Below are 24,900 nucleotides of genomic sequence, written 5' to 3' on the forward strand. Positions count from 1 at the left end.
CTCACCTTCCAGTGAAAAGCAATACATTTTTCTATTTAAATATCTGAGTATCCATTTGCGTATTTAAACTCAGTGTTTTATACATAGAATTATACAATCCTAAAAACAGAATTCCTTAGGTAAATTGATCTTGAACACCTGTCAGTGTTACACACATGAGTGTACTCAGGTCAGTGTGTGTTTGGAAATTGATGAATTTTATATTTGAGAAACAAAAGGTTTATATAAGCAGCTAATTGTTAAAGAGTGCAGTTTCATTTCACATGGTCATCAAAAGTCCTGTCCATATCATTTATTACAGAGGAAATCTGGCGCAAAACAGTCTCAGATGTCTGGTATGCCAACATTAGTCTAGGGAGAAGAACCCCAACTAACTGTGTGTGTGTATGTGTGTGTATATATATATAAATATATATATATATTTTTTCTTTTTGTAATATGCCACAATTTTTATTGCAACGTGGCCATTTTTGTGAGGGTGGAGAGTTTGATCTCAAAAACAATGTTCCATTTAAGGCTCTTTTATACAGAAATTGCCATCATGACTGATATTCAAAATATCTTTAGTGTTGGAAGACTTACATGGTAAACATAAAACTCCTACACTTATTCAGTAGTGTGCACTCAATGGAAAACAAAAAGGCATTAATAACAGCTGTTTCTTTTAAGAAGATGCGCAGTGGTTAAGAATCCGCCTGCCAGTGCAGGGGACACAGGTTCGAGCCCTGGTCTGGGAAGATCCCACATGCCGCAGAGCAACTAAGCCCGTGCACCACAACTGTTGAGCCCCTGTGACACAACTACTGAAGCCTGCATGCCTAGAGCCCGTGCTCGGCAACAAGAGAAGCCACCGCAATGAGAAGCCTGTGCACTGCAACAAAGAGTAGCCCCCGCTCACCGCAAGTAGAGAAAGCCCGCATGCAGCAACGAAGACCCAACGCCGCCAAAAATAAATAAATAAAATAAATTTATAAAAAAAAAAAAAAAGATACGCAGGTATGGGAATGAACACTGAGGTACTAGGATAAGTTGATGACACAGTTAACACAACTTAATTGGCATTCCTTTTGGGGTAGGGGGTTAAACTCTACAAAAAAAATGCTTTCAATGCATAGTGTTATATCCGTGCTGCTATGTCACAAAAAATAGGCTTGCCAAGGCAGGTGAGGTGTACGAATGCTCAAGCCTCACAGAACTTCAGTCAAGTGCAACTATAAATAATACTGAATAAAGTTTACCATCTCACCAGTGGATAATACTTTCAAGGCATTCAATTAGCTTAACCCTTTGTAGTGTTCTAAGCTATTCACATTGACAGTCACATTCATTGTAGTGCTTGCTGCAAGGGAGGCATAACCAGTTGTTTTGGCTAAAATATGATGGGAAGGCGTTCCTTGGGTTCTACATAAAAGTAACAGTATTAAACAGTCTAATGGCAATCTCTTGATAGTCTGCTTACATGAATGATATTTCCTTCATTCATTGTGTTGGAAGGACCCAGTGGGAAGAGGAAGGAAAAAAAACAAAACCTAATACTATTCCAATTGACTGAGCTGGAGAAATGGAAGCTCCTTAAGATCCAGATGGCACTTGACTGTCATTTTATAAGGGTTTTCCTTCAAGTGAAACTACCTTGCCTTCCAATTTCTCTCCAAGTGTTGAATGGTCCTTTATATCATCCAAGCCATTTACTTGCTACTCATGTTTAATACCTGTAAATTTCTTTTTAATGGCATCTTTAGGACTAGCATAAATCATCTTGCTTTTTAAAGGTGCACTTTCAGGAGCCCAAGATCTGCTTTGCTTCCTCTACAATTATTTGTCTTTTGTCATCGCTTAAACAGAAGAGAACTGCTTTCTTTGTTTTTTTGATCTCCTCTTGTGTAGAAGATTTCCTTACTTTCACATCATTAAAAACGTTGATGACTTCATCATTCACTGTAACTCCAGAAGCTATAGTGCCCGCGGCTGAGGCCGCTTGGCCTCCGGCGGTATGGCACTGCGAGGAGAAGGAGGGGCGGCCGGGAGTGCGGCCCAAGAGGCGGCGGCTGCTCCCCAACTATATTTTAAGACGAAAAAGGTGAAACGTTGTGTCTTTTATTAGAATAACAAGGTTATTCTCGTGTCTTATAAGAACCAATTAATATTGGACATAAAATGGTCTCATACATAGGCCAATAGCAAGTTCCAGAATTCTCTTTTTAAATAGGCAGCTAGCTACCAGTGAATTTCTTAAGCGACAAGCAGAGATGTGGAATACAGTTTGCTCATTTCTTAGTTTTGTGAAAAAGGTTTTTTTCATTGACAGAATATACCATGTTCTATAGTATGATTTTTTTTTTTTTTTACTTAAAATATTATGGCCATTTTTCTGTATCACTGAATATAGTTAAATAATTTTAGTAGTGGTATGATTTTCCATTTATATGATGTGATATCGTTTACTTTATCAATCCTACATTGACTAATGCTAGGTGGTTTTTTGTTGTTGATTATTATGAATAGCACTGCAGTATACAGCCTTTGCAGTATCCATCTTTGTCCATTTGTCTGATGGTCTCCTTAGCATAAATCTCTAGAAGTAGGATGGATTTTTGAATCAAATGGTACTCATACATTTAAAATGTTGATACCTATTGCCAGATTACTTCCCAGAAACCTTTATATTTCTACCTACTGTGAATGTGAGTTCACATTTTCCCAAGAAAGAGCACTAGATATTTGTCAGTTACTTAATCATTACCAGCCTGATAGGTTAAAAGAGATTTCGCTCTCTCTTTTTTTTTTTACTTAATTGATGACTAGTGAGATTGAACAGGCTTTCATCGATTTATTAGACAGTTGTATTTCTTTTGTGAAAGGTCGGTTTATATCTGTTCTTTTTCTGTTTTCTCTTTGAGTGTTTACATTATACTGATTTGTAAGATGCTACTACAATTCTGGGACCAATTCCACTTCTGATCATCAACTAGGATTCTGCATCTAATTCGTGTGTGTGTGTGTGTGTGTGTGTGTGTGTGTGTGTGTGTGTTTCCCATACCACCAAGCAATCCTCCATCATCAGCTGGATGTCCTACAATTCAACTCAATTTTGACACTATCTGGAGATAGCATCAGATCCCACAAGTTAAGGGCTCAGTCCTAAAGGACTGCCCCTCCTTTCAGATGCCAGTCACATGTCCAGGTGGTCACCTGGGCTTCTGACTGGCTGGCTGCAGATTGGAGGTTCTAATGACCCCTCCTTGTGTTAGATTAATTTCCTAGAGCGGCTCACAGAACTCAGAGAAACATTTTACTTCCTAGATTAGCAGTTTATTATAAAAGGATATAATTCAGGGACCCGCCAAATGGAAGAGATGCATAGGGCAAGGTATGGGGGAAGGGAGGGGACGTGGAGCTTCCATGCACTCTCTGAGACTGCCACTCTGACCAAATCTCCACATGTTCATCAACCCGGAAGCTCTCCGAACCCTGTCCCTTTGGGTTTTTATGGGGTCTTCATTAGGTAGCATGATTGATTAGATCATTGGCCACTGATGATTGAACTCATTCTCCAGCCCCTCCCCCCTCCCCAGAGGTAGGGTGGCGGTAGGACTGAAAGTTCCAACCCTCGATCATGTGGTTGTCTCCACTGGCAAGCCACCCCCACCCTTAGGTTACCTAGGGGCTTTCTAAGTCACCTCATTACCATAACAAGAGACACCTTTGTTGCTTTCATCCCTTAGGAAATTCCAAGAGTTTTAGGAGTGCTGTGCCAGAAACAGTGGAACAAAGACCAAGTATGTATTTCTTATTCTTGTCACAATACCACACTAACACATTAAGGGTATTCAACTTTTGTCTCTTTTTTTATTATTATTTTGTAAATTAAGAGGTGTACATACTCATTCATTGACTTTTTTCTTTTAAATTTTTTTAATTAAAAAAATTGAGGTATAATTGATTTACAATATTATATTAGTTTCAGGTGTACAGCATACAGTGATTCAAAAATTTTATAGGTTATATCCATTTATAGTTATTATAAAATATTGGCTATATTCTCTGTGCTGTACAATATATCCTTGTTGCTTATTTTATACATAGTTGTTCATACCTCTTAATTCCCTACCCCTGTCTTGCCCCTTCCCCTTCCTTCTTCCTACTGGTAACTTCTAATTTGTTCTCTATATCTGTGAGGCTGTTTCTTTTTTGTTATACTCACTAGTTCTATTTTTTTTTTAGATTCCACATATAAGTGATAACATACAGTATTTGTCTTGCTCTGACTTATTTCAGTAAGCATAATACTCTCCAGGTCCATCTATGTTGTTGCAAATGGTAAAATTTCCATCCACAAAACAAAAAAACAACCTACTGAATGGGAGAAAATATTTGCAAATGATATTACCAATAAGAGATTAATATCCACAATATATAAACAGCTCATATAACTCAATATCAAAAAACCCCAAGCACTATGATTAAAAAATGGGCAGAAGACCTGAATAGACATTTTTCCAAAGAAGACATAGAGATGGTCAACAAGCACATGAAAAGATGCTTTTCATCACTAATCATCAGAGAAATGCAAGTCGAAACCACAATGAGATATCACCTCACACCTGTCAGAATGGCTATCATCAAAAAGACCACAAATAACAAAAAAACTAAAACAAAAGTAACAAAAAACCTAAAAATAGAACTACCATATGATCCAGCAATTCCACTCCTGGGTATACGTCCAAAGAAAATGAAAACACTAATTCAAAAAGATACATGTACCTCAGTGTTCATAACAGCATTATTTACAATAGCCAAGATGTAAGCAACCTAAGTGTCCATTAACAGATGAATGGATAAAGATGTGATACACACACACACAGAGACACACAGACACACACAGAGGAATATTACTCAGCCATAAAAAAGAAAGAAATTTTGCCATTTGCAATCCATTGACTTTTTAAACTATTTTATAGTGAAGCATGATAAACACTTAAGGTATACAAGACATCAGTGAATTGTCACAAAGCCAACACTTATGTAACTTGACCCAGGTGAACCCGTAAACACTGACACCCCCCCCCCCTCCCCGCCGGCCAAAGTTAGTAGTGTATCAAGGGCTAGGAGAAATGGGTGTGTTCTGCCCCGGGTTCAGACAGTCCACAGTGCATTTTCTATAGAGAATTTAAAATCCATGTAACTACTGACTAAAAGTTGGTCTGCTTTTTATTATCACCATGCACTGACCATTTAAAAAAATGTGTGTGTGTGTAACATGTGATTTACTCTGTGTCTAGTTTATCTGTCCTTATTGGTTGGTGCTTGTATGCACAAAGAGATATTCTCCTACATTATCTTTTAGGAGCTTTATTGTTTTGACTTTTACATTGAGGTCTATAATCCATCTGAAATTAATGTTGTATATGGTATGAGTTAGAGGTCAATTTTAATTTTGTTTTCCTTTATGCATATCCAAATGTCTTAGTACCATTTATTGCAAAGATCAAACTTTCCTCACTGGTCTGCAGTGACAACATTATTGTACAAAAAGCATCCATTTCATGTATGATATTTCTGTGCTTTCTGTTCTTTCCTTTCATCTCTTTGTCTTATACATTGTCTTAATGACTGTGCTTCGTAATAAGTCCTGATATCTGGAGAGAAAGTCTTTTTGTTATTCTTCGAGGTGTCTTGTTTTCCTTGGCCATTTGCATTTCTTTATACATTTTTGAACCAGCCTACAAATTTCCATTTAAAAACTTGTTAGAATTGCTTGGGATTCTATTGGATCTCTAGATCAATTTGGATAGAATTGACATCTTTACAATGTTAAATCTCAAGAACATGGAACATCCCTTCACTTATTAGGTGTCCTTTAATTTTTAAAAATACTGTTTTCTTTAGCTTTCTGTGTAGAGGTTTACCACTTTTCTTTCTGTTTTTGATAGGAATTTGATATTTTTTGATGGTATTGTAAATGGTATTAAAAATTCATTTTCTAACTTTATTGCTGGTATATAGAAATACAGTTGATTTCTAGATATTATCTTTTGTATCCCTCAGTTTTGATAAACTGATTTTTTTCTGATAGTTTATAGCTTATTTTGGATTTTCTATATGTACAGTCTGAATAATAGTTTTTTCCCTTCATTCCCAGTTGTCATATTTTTGTCCAGCTTTCTACTTGTTTGCAGTGGAACGGTTTGCCTGAATTACGCAGGCAGCTTTACTGGAAGCAGAAATTTTTCTTAAATAAAAAGTTCAAACTGTATTCCATTCTTATTTTTGATTTGCCTTTGAATTTAAACCCAAATCTCTGGGTACTTCAACAGCCATGAAGCCCAGAGAAAGGTACTAGTATCTTTTGAGACATCATTAATGTCCCTAAAGTCTATATAAACAGATCTTATAAAAATCTTTATTTTAAACCTTTAAAATTTCGTTTTAGTGGTGAGAACTCTTAATGTGTATCCCAAGGACTTATGTATGAAAGCTTATCAGTAGTTTAAATAATTCCTCAAAGTAGTGGAGTCACTAGTGAAGCCACAGCGTACCTCTCATGTGCTGTCTTAAGCATCATTCCTAGAAGCCACCCACCCGAGGTAGCCCAGGGAGCTCTCCACTTTGCAGAGGGCATTGGCTTGCCAGGGTAATGCCATGTGGTGCCAATAGAGACGAATTGCAGGAAGAACTCTCAGAACTGCGTGGGGAGAGAAGTGGCGTATGAGTGTCAGTGTGGGGAAGTGTCAGATAGTGTTTCATGGAGGAAAATTCCAAGTTGACTAGTAACTTGGTGGGTTGCAGCTGAGGGATCAGAGTCTTGTTGCAGCTTGTCCTCTGGCAATGTCATGCGTGCCTCTCTGAACTGGAGGAGTCTGTGGGCTACTGTCAGTGAGGTAGCCAACAGATGCTGAGGAGTCTCAGGAAAAAGTGATTGCAGCTTAAAACAGACAACCTCTGCAGGCTCCTCTCCACAGGGGAGTCTGTGCCATCCTGGTTGTGGAATTTCAGTGGTAGCAAAATGGAGCTGTAGTGATGGACCAGCAAGAGGCAATTATGACAAGCAAGGGCTCTACTGACTATTTTGGGAATTATGGGAATGGGCAAAGAGAAGCTGCAGCTGTAATTACTGTCATGGAATGAAATCCTCACCACCACCACCCCCCCTTTCACAACACTTTACGCGTGATGGGTGTTCAGTTAACGTGGTATGTGTGCAAATTGTCATTAGACTTTAGAAAACTTTTAGAAACTATTGCAAGTGATGACTCAAATGTGCTCATTAAAAATATTAGTGTCTTTAACCAATCTAGCAGGTAAAATAATTTTATTATTCCTCTAGATTACAATTTTTAAAAGATCAAGTTTAGGGCTTCCCTGGTGGCGCAGTGGTTGAGAATCTGCCTGCCAATGCAGGGCACACGGGTTCGAGCCCTGGTCTGGGAAGATCCCACATGCCACGGAGCAACTAGGCCCGTGAGCCACAATTACTGAGCCTGCGCGTCTGGAGCCTGTGCCCCGCAACGGGAGGGGCCGCGATGGTGAGAGGCCCGCGCACCGCGATGAAGAGTGGCCCCCGCTTGCCACAACTAGAGAAAGCCCTCGCAGAGAAACGAAGACCCAACACAGCCAAAAATAAATAAATAAAAACAAAGTAAACAATGCCTTAAAAAAAAAAAATTCTTAAAAAAGATCAAGTTTAGAGGAAAATCTTGTTCTAATTTTAGAGCATGATATATTTGAATTCAAGTTGCAGTTTTCTATCTTAAAAAAATAGCTGTAATTATAAACAGCAAATGGATGGGGTGTGAGACTGATTTAAGTTAAAAAAAATTGTGACCTTAATAATTCAGAATGGTCTGTATTCTTTTCAAAATGTATTGACACTGTAAGTAAAATTTATCTTTATAGTAAATGTTTTAGGATTCTGTAGAAAGCCACATAGAGTAAAATGCTACTTATTTATTTTCCCAGTGGTGTTTTACTGAGTCATTTTATTAGTTGTATGTGCCTTTCTTGAGTTGGAAATTTATACAGGGGGCTAAAGAAATCCTTTCCACCCAAAATATAAATTCTATACCATTTTGTGGGTAGAAGCCCAACGGTGGGCCTTAAGTAAACACAAATGCTAGCTTTTACAGTTTTTAATGTGTTTTTATAGAATAACACTATCTTGTAAAATAGTCTGTTTCTGAGAGTTTTTCTAGATGGAATAATTTTAAACACTCCTTAAGGATCTTCCTTTCAAATAAGTTATGAGGTGACTCCTTTTGTAAAACAAAAGTTCATTTATTAGCATGAATAATATTTCCTGATCTTTCCCTCTCCACTCCATGCATATTTTAGCTACTTATAAAGCTGGGTTTTCATATATAGTAATTTTTCTCAGTCACAGGGAGCACTTTAGAGATCGGTACCTGAATCTGGTATTTAATTATAGTTCTTCCTTATGGCAGTATATCTTCTCAATTGTGAGTTGTTTTTATGCCCTTGAATGTGGTAGGCTAACTATAGGATATCTTAATGTCATAGTCATGAAAGAAATAGTTGATAATTTATAAAAGCTGTATAAAAATGTATGTTAGGCTGTTAAGGTTAAGTTCCAAATAGAGCTTGGGGAATCTTTAGAAAACGTGACTTTAAAAAATATATACATTGTTGAATCAGACTTACTAGTATCTAGTTCAGGCCTTGAGTGCTTAGTATATATTTGTTTCTTTTTTGGGGGAAGATGTTTCTAGTGACTACTTGATAAGTTTTGTATTTTTATAATTTTATAATTAGAATTCATGGGCCCAATTCACAGAAGACTTCTTAAAAATAATTAATTTTTAGTCAGTTTGTCTCTTCTCTTAGCAAGTCCCCAGATGACAAATTGGTTAAAACAACACTTAAATAAACTGAAACATTAACACTTATTAAAACAACTTGGAATAAACAAATACTATAATTTGGATTATTTAATATATATTTTTATGTGCTATATGTAGGAAAATAATTAAAGATGAAAGTAATTGAGCAGTCTTTTTTAGGAATCACTTGATAGAAAGCAGAGAACATTTCCCACTTATAGAAGTAAATGGATGAAGTGTACCTGGTTATCTCAGGAAAAATTCAGCTTAGTATTAACAGGGAAATGGCTTTCAGTCATTCAGTCCATTCTGTCAGTACTGCTGGATTACAAATTAATTGCTGAATTTTGAGTATATTGCTCAGGATTCAGTATGAGAAATTGAACCGCTGTGAGTGTTATTGAATAAGGGATTTATTATAGTACTCAGACTGTATACAGATTGTAGGAGTTGCTGGGAATGTGAAAATCAGGAAGCAGAAGGATCAGAAAAATAGTCACTAATAGAGCCTCCTGAATTACTGGTACAGGCGTGTAAGTCAGAACTTAGTGGGAAAATTTTAAGAAGCAAGTGTATACAGACATCAAAGTGAGAATGCAAAGAGGATGATCCTGGAGAGGTCTGTGGAAGGCTGTTGCCTCTGTGTAGCTGTTGCTTCCCTGGGTACAAAGCCCAGAGTCAGGCATCTGTTGTTGGGTCTTAGGCCACTGTTGATCAGGTGAAGAAGAAGAGCTGGACACAGAGGGGATAAGAGGAGAGTTGAGGACAAGCTGAAACCTGCCCCAGGCACCTCTGCATTTATTCTCACCATGTCTTATCGTAAAGACCTTCCAAGAGTTTGGCCATCTCTAACTCGGTATACTGTACAGGGAAGGAAATTCTGGGAAACACAGTTCCCAGGTGGACCAAGTTTACAATAGAATGATCCAGTGCATTGTGCTTCCCATTTTGGGCTGCTCTTTCAGATTCATCTCATCAGTAGATGATGAGGATGTTATAATACTTTGAGCCTCAAGATTTCCATTTCCTTATGGTATTTACTGAGGAACTGTTCATATGCTATTATCACTTGAGGATTTAAAATGCTGTACTTTGAATAACTTTTCTTCTTTTTCTTATTAACACCATGGCCTTTTCCTAATGTATTTTATTATAGTTTCTCTGTACCTTATTTACTGATTTTTCTCTTTGTTATTAAAGTTTTACAATCCCAATAAATTAATTACAGGTCAGAAAATATTCAAATTTTGGAGAGGAAAACAGGTACAAAATTTATTTTTAAAAAATATTTATTTATTTATTTATTTTTGGCTGCGTCGGGTCTTAGTTGCGGCATGCGGGATCTTTCATTGTGGCAGCGCGTGGGCTCTTCGTTGTGGCACGTGGGCTCTTCGTTGTGGCACGCGGGCTCCAGAGCATGTGGGCTCTGTAGTTGCTGCTTGCGGGCTCTCTAGTTGAGGCGCGTGGGCTTAGTTGCCCCATGACGTGTGGGATCTTAGCTCCCTGACCAGGGATCGAACCCACGTCCCCTGCATTGGAAGGTGGATTCTTAACCACTGGACCACCAGGGAAGTTCCTTATTTATTTATTTATTTATTTCAAAATTTAAATATGAATAACTACATAGTCTTTGGTGGATTTGGGATTAAAAACAACCGAGTATGCCATAAGACTTTCTGCTGACTTTCTGAAATGTTCATACTCCATTCTAGTAATGGTGAATAAAAGGAGATGACCTTTTGCAAGAGATTTTAATTTGAGAATGTCTAGGCTCTTTGAAATACAGAGCCTCAAAAATTTGTCAGCTAGGTTGATACATTCAGCCAGCAAAATTAAGTGGTCTGCTGTTCTCAGACTCCCACTACATCCTTTGTGCTCCAGGTCTGCTTTCTGTCTCTGCAGTGCATGTGTAACACTTTCTAGTTGATTTTTTTTTTAATGGATGATCTGACAGGGTAGGGGAGTAAGGACATGATGAAAGATAGAAAGTGCTGAAAATCGTTTTCATTTATCTCCTTCCTACAGTCGGTAATGGGGTGGGGGTTCATTTGTCTATTTCCCATTTAATTTTCCTTTTTTTCTTCTCTAGAGTTGGAGAATCTCTTCTAATTTCTTTTAAGAACATTCACTGATAATGACTGAAGTATTCTGGAGAGTTAGATGTACCTCTCAGACATAGTCTTAGAATATTTTTTTTAATTAATTTTTATTGTAGTATAGTTGATTTACAATGTTGTGTTAGTTTCTGCTCTACAGAAAAGTGAATCAGTCATACATATACACATATCCACTCTTAGGTTCTTTTCCCAGATAGGCCATTACAGAGTATTGAGTAGAGTTCCCTGTGCTATACAGTAGGTCCTTATTAGTTATCTATTTTATATATAGTAGTGTGTATGTGTTAATCCCTGTCTTCCAGTTTATCCCTTCGCCTAGTTCTAAATAATAATCTTCACTTGCCTCCATCATGTTTTCTTTATTCTTTGATAGTAATTAATTGATAACACTTTTCTTTGGAGTTTAGACTCAGCGACTCACCTCTTCTCTCTGTATTTTATCTTTTGAAAATGAAGCCTCATTTTATTTTCCATAGCTCAGGAAGAATACTTCCCATTTGTAGTCCTCTGACTGTACTTTGTGTGTGTCTTCTTTCTGTGGTTTCTTTCATGAAATCTGATAGGGCTAAAGGTAATTGAAGTGTATTTGCTTTCCTCCACATCAAATAAGTGCTTTACAAATATACCTCAGCAATTCTGCTTATAGATGGCTCTTTGATTTGTCAGTTCTTGTTGTTTGTCTTGGTACAACAGAAGATGATTTACTTTATAAAGTAAGTTGAAGGTTTCTTTGCTTACAAGACTCTGTAAATTATCAATAATGTTGATAGTGCAATGAAATTTTAGAAGTGGTTCTAGATTTAGCATAGTTCTAAATTGTTTAGGCTGAGTAGAAAATTTTCCAGTGATATTGTTTCAACTTAATAAAATAACAGTGCTTTGCAGGTAATTTAATTGTCATCAGAACTGGCAAGACTAAAATATTGCTTGCTTTAAAAATGTTTTATTTACTTTAATAAAAATATTGCTCTTAAAATGCTAATGACATTTCATGAATCTGTTATTCCTTATGGGTCTTGACATAACTTACTTGTCTCATTTGGGGAATTTCTTTAAGCACAGGCTCATAACTGAGATGATAAATCCCACTTTCTTGAGATATTAGCCTTCTTATTTCTGTCATCTATTGTGTTAAATGAATCTTATTATTTAATTACTAATAATAGTTGTTTTTTTATTACATGGCTACTGCGCATCAGAGGCTCTACTTACATAACCTTGAATCCTCACCTATAAGTAGGTAGTATTAGTCCCTCTTAGTGAATGAGAAAAGAGACTTAAAGAGGTTAAATAACTTGCTCATGGTCACATAATTAATAAAGGTTGACACCCAGGTGTGTTAGTATTCTCAGAAGAATAGACAGAAAGGTCCAGGTAGAGGAAGGGTTTGTGCCAACAAGCAGTACACTCGGCCTGATTGTTCATCATCTTAATTAGTCTTGGATTATTGAAATAACGTTATTTCATCTTCTAAGAAGGACATATTATAAGTGTAGAAACTAAAAGAAAATTCACTTTTGATTTTTAAAATTATTAGGATATGTTAGCTTATGTTAACAGTCATGCATATGTTTGCATTATTCAGAATAGATAATAGACAATTTTTAAAAATAAATTTATTTATTTATTTATTTATGGCTGCGTTGGGTCTTCGTTGCTGTGCTCAAGCTTTCTCTAGTTGCGGGGAGCAGGGGCTACTCTTCATTGCGGTGCACAGGCTTCTCACTGCGGTGGCTTTTCTTGTTGCGGAGCACAGGCTCTAAGTGTGCGGGCTCAGTAGTTGTGGCTCGCGGGCTCTAGGGTGCAGGCTCGGTAGCTGTGGCGCACGGGCTCAGTTGCTCCAGGCATGTGGGATCTTCCCGGACCAGGGATCGAACCCGTGTCCCCTGCATTGGCAGGCGGATTCTTAACCATTGCGCCACCAGGGAAGTCCCAATAGACAGTATTTAAATTCAGGATGTGCATGGGTTTCTTTAAAATATTGAATCCTGTGTCTATGATTAAGTAAAGTGGGAGTTATTTCAAGGAAAATGATGATACCACACTGAAGAGCAGGCACCATGGTAACCAGGAAGTTGTCTAGTTTTCCCACCTACTCTGTTGTGAATGGGGAGAGGGCCCTTCAGTCAGGCTAGAGCAGAGCTCCTCCTCAGAAGCTGGTTAGGAGACTTTGATATAAGCTTTGTTTCCTCATTCCTATAATGAATGGGTATGGTTTATTCTAGCTTTTAAGATTCTCTGATTCCCTGAAGAAGAAGATGGTAGTTTGTATTTCAGAGGGCTTTAGGTATCATATGTATGGAATTAAAAACTGTGGCTAATCCACATACAGATAGTAATTGACAGTAATATTGTTTACAAGTTCATTCTCTGTCAGTTACTGTTGTAAATATGCGTAGTCAATTCTTAATTATTTAAGAATTGTTAGAGTTGTTTATCCCTGTATCTTTCTTTTAGAAATGTGGATCATTATTCTCTCTCAGTTGATAGGCAGAATAGAGTTGAAATGCTGATACAGGATATAGTGGAGATATGGTATCTAGTTTCCAGGAAATTATGTTTTATCTAAGGGAAATAGATGTGTATGCAAACAATAAATGTTTAAATAAGTATGTAATGAATGTCATGTAAGTGCTGTATGTAAGAATTTATAGACTGGCTTTTTGAATTTTTATCATGGGAATCTGTTAGTTAATCTTAACTAAAAAAGAACGCAGAGTTTATAGAGAATAACTTCTAGCTAGGCTGAACAGAGAGGAAGTTATAATTTACTTGATTTTAAAAAAAATGATGGCTAATATTTCAGTTGGCAAAGACTGGGGGCAGGGGTGGGGAAATGATTGGAACAAAGGCATAGAAATGGGAAAGTGAAAAGGCATGTTCTAGGTGTTGATTAGTAGGTGTAGTTGCTTTGGAGCCAAGGATTCTTATAGTGGAAGAGTGGGTGATTGTCAAAAATTATAGTTAAATTCACAGGAAAGCAATTGCCGAAGGTTATAGTTAATTTCAGATTAAGTAACATAACTACTATGAGCCTAAATTTTCCCCTCTGTAAAATAAGGTCAGATGAGATGATCCCTAACCTACTTAATAGGTGTTCAGTAGGTATTTGTTGAATGAATAAGTGAGTGAGCAAATGAATGAATGAGTGAAAGAGATGTCTTTAGCTATTTTCCTTGACATCATTGCCTTAGAAATTTGGAATTTTGGTAGGCAGTAAGAAATTAACAATTTTTGATAGTAAAATGATATAACAACTTTAGTCTAAAAAGAATAAGTCATGGTCTTTTACTATAAATAATGGTTATGTGTTTTAAAATTTGTTTCTTTCTGTAGGAGTCAGTGGATCCCTGTCTGGACTATGAATTGTCAGGGCATTTTTGTTTTAAAATACACTTTCTTTCTTTCTTTTTTTAAAATTCATTATTTATTTATTTATTTTTTGGCTGCGCCTCCGGCATGCGGGATCTTAGTTCCCCTATGAGGGATAGAACCAGGGCCGTCTGCTTTGGGAGCAAGGAGTCTTAACCACTGGACCACCGGGGAAGTCCCTGTCAGGGTGCTTTTAACACTTAAAATATTGAGTCTTAAACATATTAAGTATTTTTGTATAAAAATATTTTAAAAGTGAATTAAGAGTTTAGAAACTTTTATAGCAATTTAACATTTTTACTGTATTTTACAATATAATTTACATGGGATTAAAAAAAAACTAGACTATTATTCTAAATAGTTTGAGAATCTTTGGTCCGAAAGATTCCAAAGTTTTTGGCTTTGGGTAGATGAAATGCCATGATTACATGAACTCATCTCTTTCCAAGGCATCTTTTCTAAGGATTCTAAAAGGATGTGATTATAATGTATTCATCTGAGAAGTGACTTCATAATGGAGCCTGAGAATACCCATAGAGCAGGTTATATTCTTGATGAAGCTGCCTTAAGTTGGAAATTAAGTTAAATCTTGAGATTCTTATATTCTCAATTTGTATGACTTATATTCCTTACTGTTGACCTGAAGTTCAACTTTGTATTCATTCAGCTATCCATGATATCTCTGCATTTTGCAGTATAAAACTTGCCATAATAAATGACAATTAAATGACCCCATAATTGTCAATCATGTAATATTGTTTTCCATATGCTCCTCTATGTTCCCAGTTTCAGTTATGCCCGGTAGTCAAGGCAGAAATTTTATAATCATCTAGACTTCTCCATTACTCATTCATCAACTATTTTAAATTGGCACTGTGTCTTTTGAGTACACCTCCTAAAAATCTCAAATCTATCCACCTTTCTCTCCTCACTGCTGCTTTAGTTGAGATTTTCATCATTTTCTGCCTGGCCTCCATCAATCAGTAGCTTTCTGATTAGTGTCTCTGCCCTAACCCTCTTCCTGCCTCCATGGTGATTTTTCTGAAACATAATACTGATAGGTACTCATCTAAAAAGCTGCTCTTGATTTACTGTTGTCTGTGGCAGTAGCCTTCAAATGTCTTGTGCAGCAGTTGAATCCTTTCTTAAAATATAGGGAAACATACCTGTTGCATGGCATACAAGGCCTTTAATGATTTAGTCCCTGCCTTGTTCCTGTCATTCCTGGACCTGTGCCCTAGATTTCAGAGAAGCTGAATGACTTGGGTTCTATAAACACTCCTTGTTTTCTGGTTTCTTTTTTTTTTTTTTGGCCTATTTTAGCAAGAACTTTTCCTCGAATGCCTTTACCCTTTTGTCTGTCTCATATTCTGTTCTTGTCTTAAGATGTCACCTGAATCTCCTGAGTGATGAGTGTCTTTTGTATGCTAATGGATGACTTCTGGCAGAGGCCCCTAGATGACACCAGGATGGGGCCTGGTCACCAGAAGGACTAGCCATGATTAGAAGGTTAGAACTTTCAGCCCCCTTGCCCTATCCCCTACCTCTGGGGAGAAGAGGGGGCCAGAGATTGAGTTCAATTACCAGTGGCCAGTGATTCAATCAGTCATGCCTATGTACTAAAGCCTCCATGAAGACCCCTAAACAACAGGCTTTGGGGAGGTTCTGAGTTGGTGAACACATTGAAGTGCTGGGAGGTGCTGGGAAGGTGATATACCCTAGGAGGTCATGGAAGCTTTGCTCCTCTTCCCTCCACCCCCTGTAACTTGCCCATTGCACCTCTTCGATTTGGCTGTTCCTGAGTTGTATCCTTTATAATAAACCAGTAATGGTAAGTAAAGCATTTTCTTGAGTTCTGTGAGTCATTCTAGGGAATTATCAAACCTGAGGAAGGGTTTGTGGGAACCCCCAAATTTTTTAGCCGAGTCAGACAGAAGTGCAGGTGCCCTGGGGACCCGGGACTTGTGACTGGCATCTAAAGTGAGGGAAGTCTGTGGGACTGAGCCCTTAAACCTGCGGAGCCTGGTGTTAACTCTGGGTAGTTAGAGTAGATTGTAGGACGCCCAGGTGTTAGAGATTCGATGTTGGAAAAGATGCCACATATTTGGTGTCAGGGTGACTTAACCTCAGTTTACAAATGGAAACAAACCAAAGCTTCAAGAGACTGCTCAGCTTAATATTAAGTTAGTATGTGGGAGAGAGCTATAGCCTAAAAGTCCTCTTAACTGTATCTTCTTTTGTTTTGTTTTATTTTTAATTGTAATTTCCTTGAGGGAAAGAACCTATCTTTCTTTTCTTTTAACATATTAAATTTTTATTATTTATTAGTTATGTGTTCAAATCTCTTGAACTTAATTGAATGCTTTCATCAATTAATGGCCTTGATAAAATTGCTTGTAATTTTGACTGTTCTTTGTTTGGTCAAAGTAGTGTTACTTATCCTTCTAAAGTTAGCAGGACAAACAGCTGGGGAAGTACAAGATCTTTAGCTTGATTTTTTTTTTATTCTTATTTTTTGAGTTCCTTCTGTATTTTAAATAGGACACAAATATCTCTGTAAATAAAAATAACTTCCTCCCAACCCATTTGGAAAATATCCCAGACTTCTTTTTCATGCCTTGCAAAGTTGCTGCTGTCTAGTTACTATTTGTTCTTTCTCTTTGAAATAAGTGACCCTCCCAGGAATAGCTTAATCACCAGATGTTTGGCCAGCAGTATTCCACTTATTCTGGTTTTGTAGTTTTTCTGAAATAGGCTGAAAGGTAATCACTCCATTCCTTCCCTTGTTCTAAAATGATTTTACTCAATTGCTCTTGAAACTTACCTTGGTAAGTGATTTGGAACTGAAATGAAAAGAGAGAAGGTAGGCTATATATATTTTATACTGGTCCTTTATTAACTGACATTTATTAATTGAGAATTTTGACACTCATTTTCAGTTTGAGAGGTTCTGAGTGTTTAGAAATGAAACTGTGGGACTTCCAACAGAGGATCCTTATTTTTTAACTGAGGAAATGAAAGTTGTCAAGGCCAACCATAAAGCTGATACGTTGCCTTGGTGAGAGAAACCCAGGATTTAGAGTCTTTCTGATGTAATTTTCAGTCTACCACGAATCCGGAGACTTGATAACATCAGTTTGTGACAGCATTAACATTGTTTAGCCTGGAAGCAGCATTTGTGAATTTTCCAGATTATTTAACAGTGTTTGAAATCGCTTGATGTCTTCAGGACCAATAAACTCTACCATGTACTTTTTAAAAAATAATTAATTAATTAATTAATTAATTTTTGGCTGCATTGGGTCTTCGTTGCTGCGCGCGGGCTTTCTCTAGTTGCGGTGAGTGGGGGCTACTCTCTGTTGTGGTGAGCGGGCTTCTCCTTGCAGTGGCTTCTCTTGTTGCGGAGCACGGGCTCTAGGCACGCGGGCTTCGGTAGTTGTGGCACGCCGGCTCAGTAGTTGTGGTTCACGGGCTCTAGAGCGCAGGCTCAGTAGTTGTGGCGCACAGGCCTAGTTGCTCCACGGCATGTGGGATCTTCCCAGACCAGGGCTTGAACCCGTGTCCCCTGCATTGGCAGGCAGATTCTCAACCACTGTGCCACCAGGGAAGTCCCTCTACCGTGTACTTTTATCTTTTTCAATTAGTAAATTTTTCAAACTTCAAAAAATAGCAATAAACCTCCTCTTTCAAATATATCATATATAGAATCAGTGTACAAAACAGATATAAGTGGTATTTAATTAGAATATAATCTTAAGTTTAGTTTTGATTTATTGGAAAATAAATCATCGAGAAAATTCAAATTTGTGAAATGCTATAATAGAGTATTTCACTTCCATTTCTAACTTAAAATAACTGAATGGATGTACCATAATTCATTTAATCAGGCCCCTCTTGATATTTAGGTTGTTTCCATTCTTTTGCTTTTACACACAATGCTGCAGTGAATAGCATATGCTTATCGTGTGTGTGTGTGTGTGTGTGTGTGTGTGTGTGTGTGAGAGAGAGAGTGTTTTCTGAGGATAAATTCCTAGGAATGTAATTGCTGTGTCATTAGAATATGTTTGTTTTTAGTTTTGAAAGATATCAAATTGGCCTCCAAAAAGTTGTATCTATCTATCTATCTATATACATTCCCACCAGCAATATATGAGTAAGCTTAATTCCCTCATGCGTTCATCAACATGGTACGTTAGTTTTGGGTTTTGCTAATCTGAAAAATTGTATCTCAGTGTAGTTTTAATCTTCAGTTTTTATTATATGTAAACTTGAGTAACCTTTTATATGTTTAAGAGCCATTTCTGTTTCCTCTTCTGTGAACTATTTGTTCGTATCACTTTGCCCATTTTAAAAATTGGGTTTCTTACCCCTCTTATCAAGCGATAGGAACATTTTATGTTTTAGGGTTCTTTCTTTTTGTGATGTAAGTTGCAGATTCTCTTCCTCATTTTTAAATTTCTCTTTTTCCTTTGGTTTTTGCCTTTTTCATTTTTATGGATATGTAAACTCAAACTTAACATGCCTAAAATGGAATCCTGAATTTCTTCCCTTCCCTTAACCTGCTCCTTTTTTAGTTTTCCTCACATCAAGAAGCAGCAACCTCTATCTACTCATAGCCCAAGCCCCAAACCAAGAAGTTATCTTTGATTTGTTTCCCTCACTTCCCATCTCTAATCCATCCCCAGCTGTATTGGCTTCCCCTCCAAATATATCCTAAATCTTTCCATTTCTCTTCATGTGTACCAATTTAGTCCATCCCGCCCTTATCCTTTCACCTGGGTGGTTGCAGTGGCTTCCTAGTTGTTAAACCCCCAAATTGATAGCTCCCCTTCCAGGCACAGAGCCGTTCTCTACTCTGTAGCTTGTGTGATCTTTTCAAAATGCAAATCATCTGGGCTTCCCTGGTGGCGCAGTGGTTGAGAGTCTGCCTGCCAATGCAGGGGACACGGGTTTGAGCCCTGGTCTGGAAGGATCCCACATGCTGCGGAGCAACTAGGCCCGTGAGCCACAGTGAGAGGCCCGCGCATTGCGATGAAGAGTGGCACCCGCTTGCCGCAACTAGAGAAAGCCCTTGCACAGAAACGAAGACCCAACACAGCCAAAAATAAATAAATAATAAATTTTTTAAAAAATTTTAAAAAAATGCAAATCATCTGATTGTCATACCACCCCCTGAACCCATCTCCCATTCTTGTTCAAACCCTCCAGTGGTTCCCTCTGTCTCATGATAAAGATAAAACTACTTAAACAACTTGCTGTTTTTCCAGCCTCACCTTGTACTGGGTTATTAACCACCCAACCCTTGCCACCTTTGAGTCTCTTGTGTTTGCCATGTTCCCTCCTGACCTGGAACTTTTGCATAAATCGTTTTCTCCTGGTGCATCCCTCCTCCTCTGTAAGTTTATGTCTAATTGTCCTACAGATCTCAGCCCACTGAAAGCTTTCTCTGGAAAAGCCAACGCTCCCTAATTAGGTGGAAAACCTCTGTACAAGCCCTTGTAGAGCCTTATATCTCTTTTTCATAGCACTTACATTTGCAGTTTTACACTTATTGTGTGATCCTTTGATAAACTCCGTGAGATAAGGGGTTTTGTGTCTTTCCTTTACCGATATATTCCCGGTGACTCTCATAGTGCCTGGCATATAGTTAACTCTCAAGACATATTTATTGAATGATTGCTTACTTTTAAGTTCTCAGGTGTGGAGTTTAAAGAATGTACTGGTTTACCTTTTCTGAAAAAATGTGACTGCATTTGCTCTAGGCCAGTCTTTGTTCTCATCTTCTTTTCCCTATGGCTTTCCCAAGACCACTGAGATTCAGCAATCTCATCTCCAGAGTCTTAAAGCATTTCAGGTATGAAACGTATCTAGGCCAATGGTCTTGAATTCATTTGAAGCCTGTAGGTGTTCTTCAACAGTCTTGACCTTCAGTTCCTTCTCTTTTTTTCCATCTGAAAGTCAGCGTTTTGTTTTTTGTTTGGTTGGTGGCGTTTTTTGTTTGTTTTTGTTTTTTGGTTTTTTTGGAATAGAGGACAGTAACTTAGACCACATTTTCTGATCCACATCAACCCAGCAAAATCTAGGTGGCTCCCAGCTTCTGTAAGTTTGTTCTAAATTCAGTTATTTAGAATTTGGAGATCAGAACAAATTATCCCATAGAAACCATGATAAAATTGATACATTTTCATGCAAGTGCTTTCAAAACCTTTTACACCAATAGTGTATCTTAAATAGTACAGTGTTAGTGTGAACTCTGAATTTCTCTGATCCCAGTTTAGTTCCCTTTTTCTATCTGAACCTTGAGGCCCTCAGATTCTCAGGAAGGGCTGGGAGTTTAGTAGGGTTGGCAGTGCTAGGAGAAATATCAGGTAACTGGGTAGGAGATACATTGACTGGATTTCTTACCTTGTGGAAGGATTCTAAGGGTAAAGGGTGGGGAGGCAAGCTACATGTTTCACAGTTTGAAATTTTTAAAAATTAATTAATTAATTAATTAATTAATTAAATTGGAGTATAGTTGCTTTTTTTTTTTAGTTAATAATTTATTTATTTTTGGTTGTGTTGGGTCTTCGTTTCTGTGCGAGGGCTTTCTCTAGTTGCGGCGAGCGGGTCCACTCTTCATTGCGGTGCGCGGGCCTCTCACCATCGTGGCCTCTCTTGTTGCGGAGCACAGGCTCCAGACGCGCAGGCTCAGTAGTTGTGGCTCACGGGCCTAGTTGCTCCGCGGCATGTGGGATCTTCCCAGACCAGGGCTCGAACCCGTGTCCCCTGCATTGGCAGGCAGATTCTCAACCACTGCGCCACCAGGGAAGCCCGAGTATGGTTGCTTTACACTGCTGTGTCAGTTTCTGCTTTACAGCAAAGTGAATCAGCCATACGTATACATATATCCCCTCTTTTTTTGGATTTCCTTCCCATTTAGGTCACCACAGAACAATGAGTAGAGTTCCCTGAGCTATACAGTAGGTTCTCATTAGTTATCTGTTTTACATATAGCAGTGTGTATATGTCAACCTCAATCTCCCAATTCATCCTACTTCCCCTTCCCCCTTGGTATCCCTACATTTGTTCACAGTTTGAAATTTTTATGCTATTAAACTGTGTGTATTTTACTCATGATACTCAAGTATCAGTTTGATTTAATGGGAACTGAATTATAGAGAATGGATTGATGAATCAAATTGCTCTTCACTATTGGGGGAATAAAGCAAAATGAAGATCCTATTAAATATGTCAGGTGGTCCCATGAAGGAAGAAAACTAAATAGGAGTGAGGAGTGCATTATCTCCTCACTTAGAGTCAACATGGAGAATTCTCTGCAAGAGAGTAGGATGTTTTTTTCATAAGGCTGTGCTTTCCATGGAAATGATTTCTTTCCGTACATGGATCACGAGTTTTAAGATGCTTTCAAACCATTCGAACTCTCTTATTATAGCAGAGATTTTGTCATGTACCATATTCATTCCTATCTAATTTCAGTGACAAAATGGCTCTCTCATTTGTATGTATAAAAACAATGCCAGAGGGGCTTCCCTGGTGGCGCAGTGGTTGAGAATCTGCCTGCCAATGCAGGGGACACGGGTTCGAGCCCTGGTCTGGGAAGATCCCACATGCCGCGGAGCAACTAGGCCCGTGAGCCACAATTGCTGAGCCTGCGCGTCTGGAGCCTGTGCTCCGCAACAAGAGAGGCCGCGATAATGAGAGGCCCGCGCACCGCGATGAAGAGTGGCCCCCACTTGCCGCAACTAGAGAAAGCCCTCGCACAGAAACGAAGACCCAACACAGCCATAAATAAATAAATAAATAAATAAAAATTGTATAACTTTAAAAAAAAAAAACAATGCCAGAAACAAAAACAAAACTCATGATTCAACTGATTTTGTACTTTCTTTGGGAAGAAGAAAAGACCCGTTGAGATGAAGATTATAATTTCAGCAACAGAGGAAACATTCAAGGCTCAGGCAGCTCTTAAATTCAATACTAATAATATATGAAATAAATTATAAGCCTTACATTTCTGTCAGTTCTTGTAGGTACCTGCTTGCCAATGCAGAGACAAGATTGCTTAATTCTAGGTGTCTTTCTTAGTGCAAGAGAAATCCACTTTAAAAAGCATTCTGTTGTTTGTTTACAAAGTTAATGGTTAGTAATCAGAAACTCAAACGATTTTTGAGAGATTCTTACAATCTTTTTGTTGGAAGGGACCTTAGAGGACATCTAATTTAGTACACAACTCTTTAATACCACGGCCAGGCCAGACTGCTTCCAGCGGGCTCTTCCTGCCCCCTGCAGGTCCCCTTCTAGTGTGCTGTGCTTCGGATTACAGATCTTTTCTGTTCCTTGTATTTATCAGGCTCTCTAAGACTCTGTACTGCCTTGAACGCTCTTCTCACATCCCTGTTCCCATGGCTGGCTTCTTTACATTAAACAGATTTCGATCAAATTTTACCTCCTCGACAGGCGTTTCCCAGACTACCTTATCTACCTACCCCCCCTTTTCAGTCTCCAAAACTCTCTATCATAAGACTGTTTTCTTTCCTTCCTAATAATTGTCACTGTCTGGAATGATCGTGTTTGTCTGTTTATTGTCTGTCTCCCCTCATTGGCTCATGAGAGCAGGGGCTCTGTCTGTATTGTTCATTGCTGTATCCCGAAGCATCTGTGGTGGGCTGGCCCACTGTAGGATCTGAAAGATATTTATAGAATGAATGAGTAACCATTGATGGTTCATCATTGTCCAAATCACTACTGAGCTGACATCTGTCTCCTTTTCACTTCTACCACTGATCTTAGGTATTCCCCCCTGAAATAGTCCCTCTTTTTCAAAGAGTCTTCACACATTGGGATGCCAGTCATCTCTCATTGAGGCCTATTTTGCCCAGTTTCCTCACCAGCTCGTCCTCTGGCATGGTTTTGGAGTGTGGTCATCATCCAGGTTATCCATCACTGGGAGTTTTTGGTTTTGTTGTTGATACCCAGCACTAGACACACGGCAATATGTGGAGTCTGGAGAGAGATAGTTCAGGTAAACTTTTTTGGTTAATGTAATATTGAAATGCTTTATCCTTGATAAAAATTATCTTTTGCCTCCATATAAATGACCACAGAACTATTTATGTATGATGTCATTATCAGAATTACTCTCTGACTTCTTAAAAACTTGTTTTATTGTGGAATATAACAACATAGAAATACGTAAAACAAATTTACACTCTAATGAATGTCTGTCTAACTTTCACTCAAGTCAAGAAATAGAACATTACCAGTGCCCCAGAAAGCCCTCCTATGTATCTCTTATCAATCTCAACTCCTCCCTAGAGATAATTAATATCCTCATTTTTATTTTAATTATTTATTTATTTTTTTAAAATAAATTTATTTATTTACTTTTATTTTTGGCTGCGTTGGGTCTTCGTTGCTGTGCGCGGGCCTTCTCTAGTTGCAGCGAGTGGGGGCTACTCTTCATTGCGGTGAGCGGGCTTCTCATTGCGGTGGCTTCTCTTGTTGTGGAGCACGGGCTCTAGGTGTGCAGGCTCAGTAGTTGTGGTGCACGGGCTTAGTTGTTCCACAGCATGTGGGATCTTCCCAGACCAGGGCTCGAACCCATGTCCCCTGCATTGGCAGGTGTATTCTTAACCACTGGGCCACCAGGGAAGTCCAAATATCCTCATTTTTAAAAGAAACACTTCCATGGTCACTTATTTTTTTAATAGATTTACCACTTATATATGCATACCTAGACAATATAGTTTGTAATTCAACTTTGCCTGTTTTAAAACTGTATATAAATGAAATAGTACTGCTTTATTAGTTTTCTGTTGTTTATGATGAATTACCACAAGCTTAGTGGCTTAAAACAGCACCCATATATTAGCTCACAGCTCTCTAGGTCAGAAGTCTGGCGTGGTGTGGCTGGGTTCTCTGCTCAGGATAGCATAAAGCTAGAATTCAGTGTGTTGACTGGGCTGAGTTCTCTTTTGTCCTTGATTAGTTCCAAAGTTGATTTCCGAGATCCAGCTCTTTTGATCTCTTTATTTCTGTGTGTTTTCTATTTCATGAATCTCTGCTCTTAATTATTTCTTTCTTTATGCTTTCTTTGGATTTATTTTGCTGTTCTTTTATTTAAAACCTCTCAAGATAGATGCTTAGTTTATTTTTTTATATTTTGTGATATACGTATATATGAGGCTTTCAATTCCCTCCCTAAGCATTGTTTTAGCTTCTTCCCATGAATTTGTATTTTTGTTATTTTTATTTTCTAATTTTTAAAAAATAAATTTATTTATTTATTTATTTTTGGCTGCCTTGGGTCTTCGTTGCTGCACGCAGGATTTCTCTAGTTGTGGCGAGTAGGGGCTACTGTTCATTGCGGTGCGTGGGCTTCTCCTTGCGGTGGCTTCTCTTGTTGCGGAGCACGGGCTCTAGGCGCGCGGGCTTCAGTAGTTGTGGCACGTGGGCTTAGTAGTTGTGGCTTGCGGGCTCTAGAGCGCAGGCTCAGTAGTTGTGGCGCATGGGCTTAGTTGCTCTGCAGCGTGTGGGATCTTCCCGGACCAGGGCTCGAACTTGTGTCCCCT

At 38.2% G+C, this 24,900-nt stretch overlaps 1 protein-coding gene and 1 pseudogene across 2 annotated transcripts in view; one reads left to right on the top strand and one right to left on the bottom strand.

Annotated features, from left to right (window-relative positions):
- CDKL5 (cyclin dependent kinase like 5) overlaps positions 1-24,900 on the top strand; it is a 188,626-nt gene that overhangs the window by 28,853 nt on the left and 134,873 nt on the right. The window lies entirely within an intron of this gene.
- On the bottom strand, positions 1,522-19,957 carry LOC132357891 (cofilin-2-like; annotated as a pseudogene).

This window comes from Balaenoptera ricei, chromosome X, assembly GCF_028023285.1.
Source record: "Balaenoptera ricei isolate mBalRic1 chromosome X, mBalRic1.hap2, whole genome shotgun sequence".
Taxonomy (NCBI): Eukaryota; Metazoa; Chordata; class Mammalia; order Artiodactyla; family Balaenopteridae; genus Balaenoptera; species Balaenoptera ricei.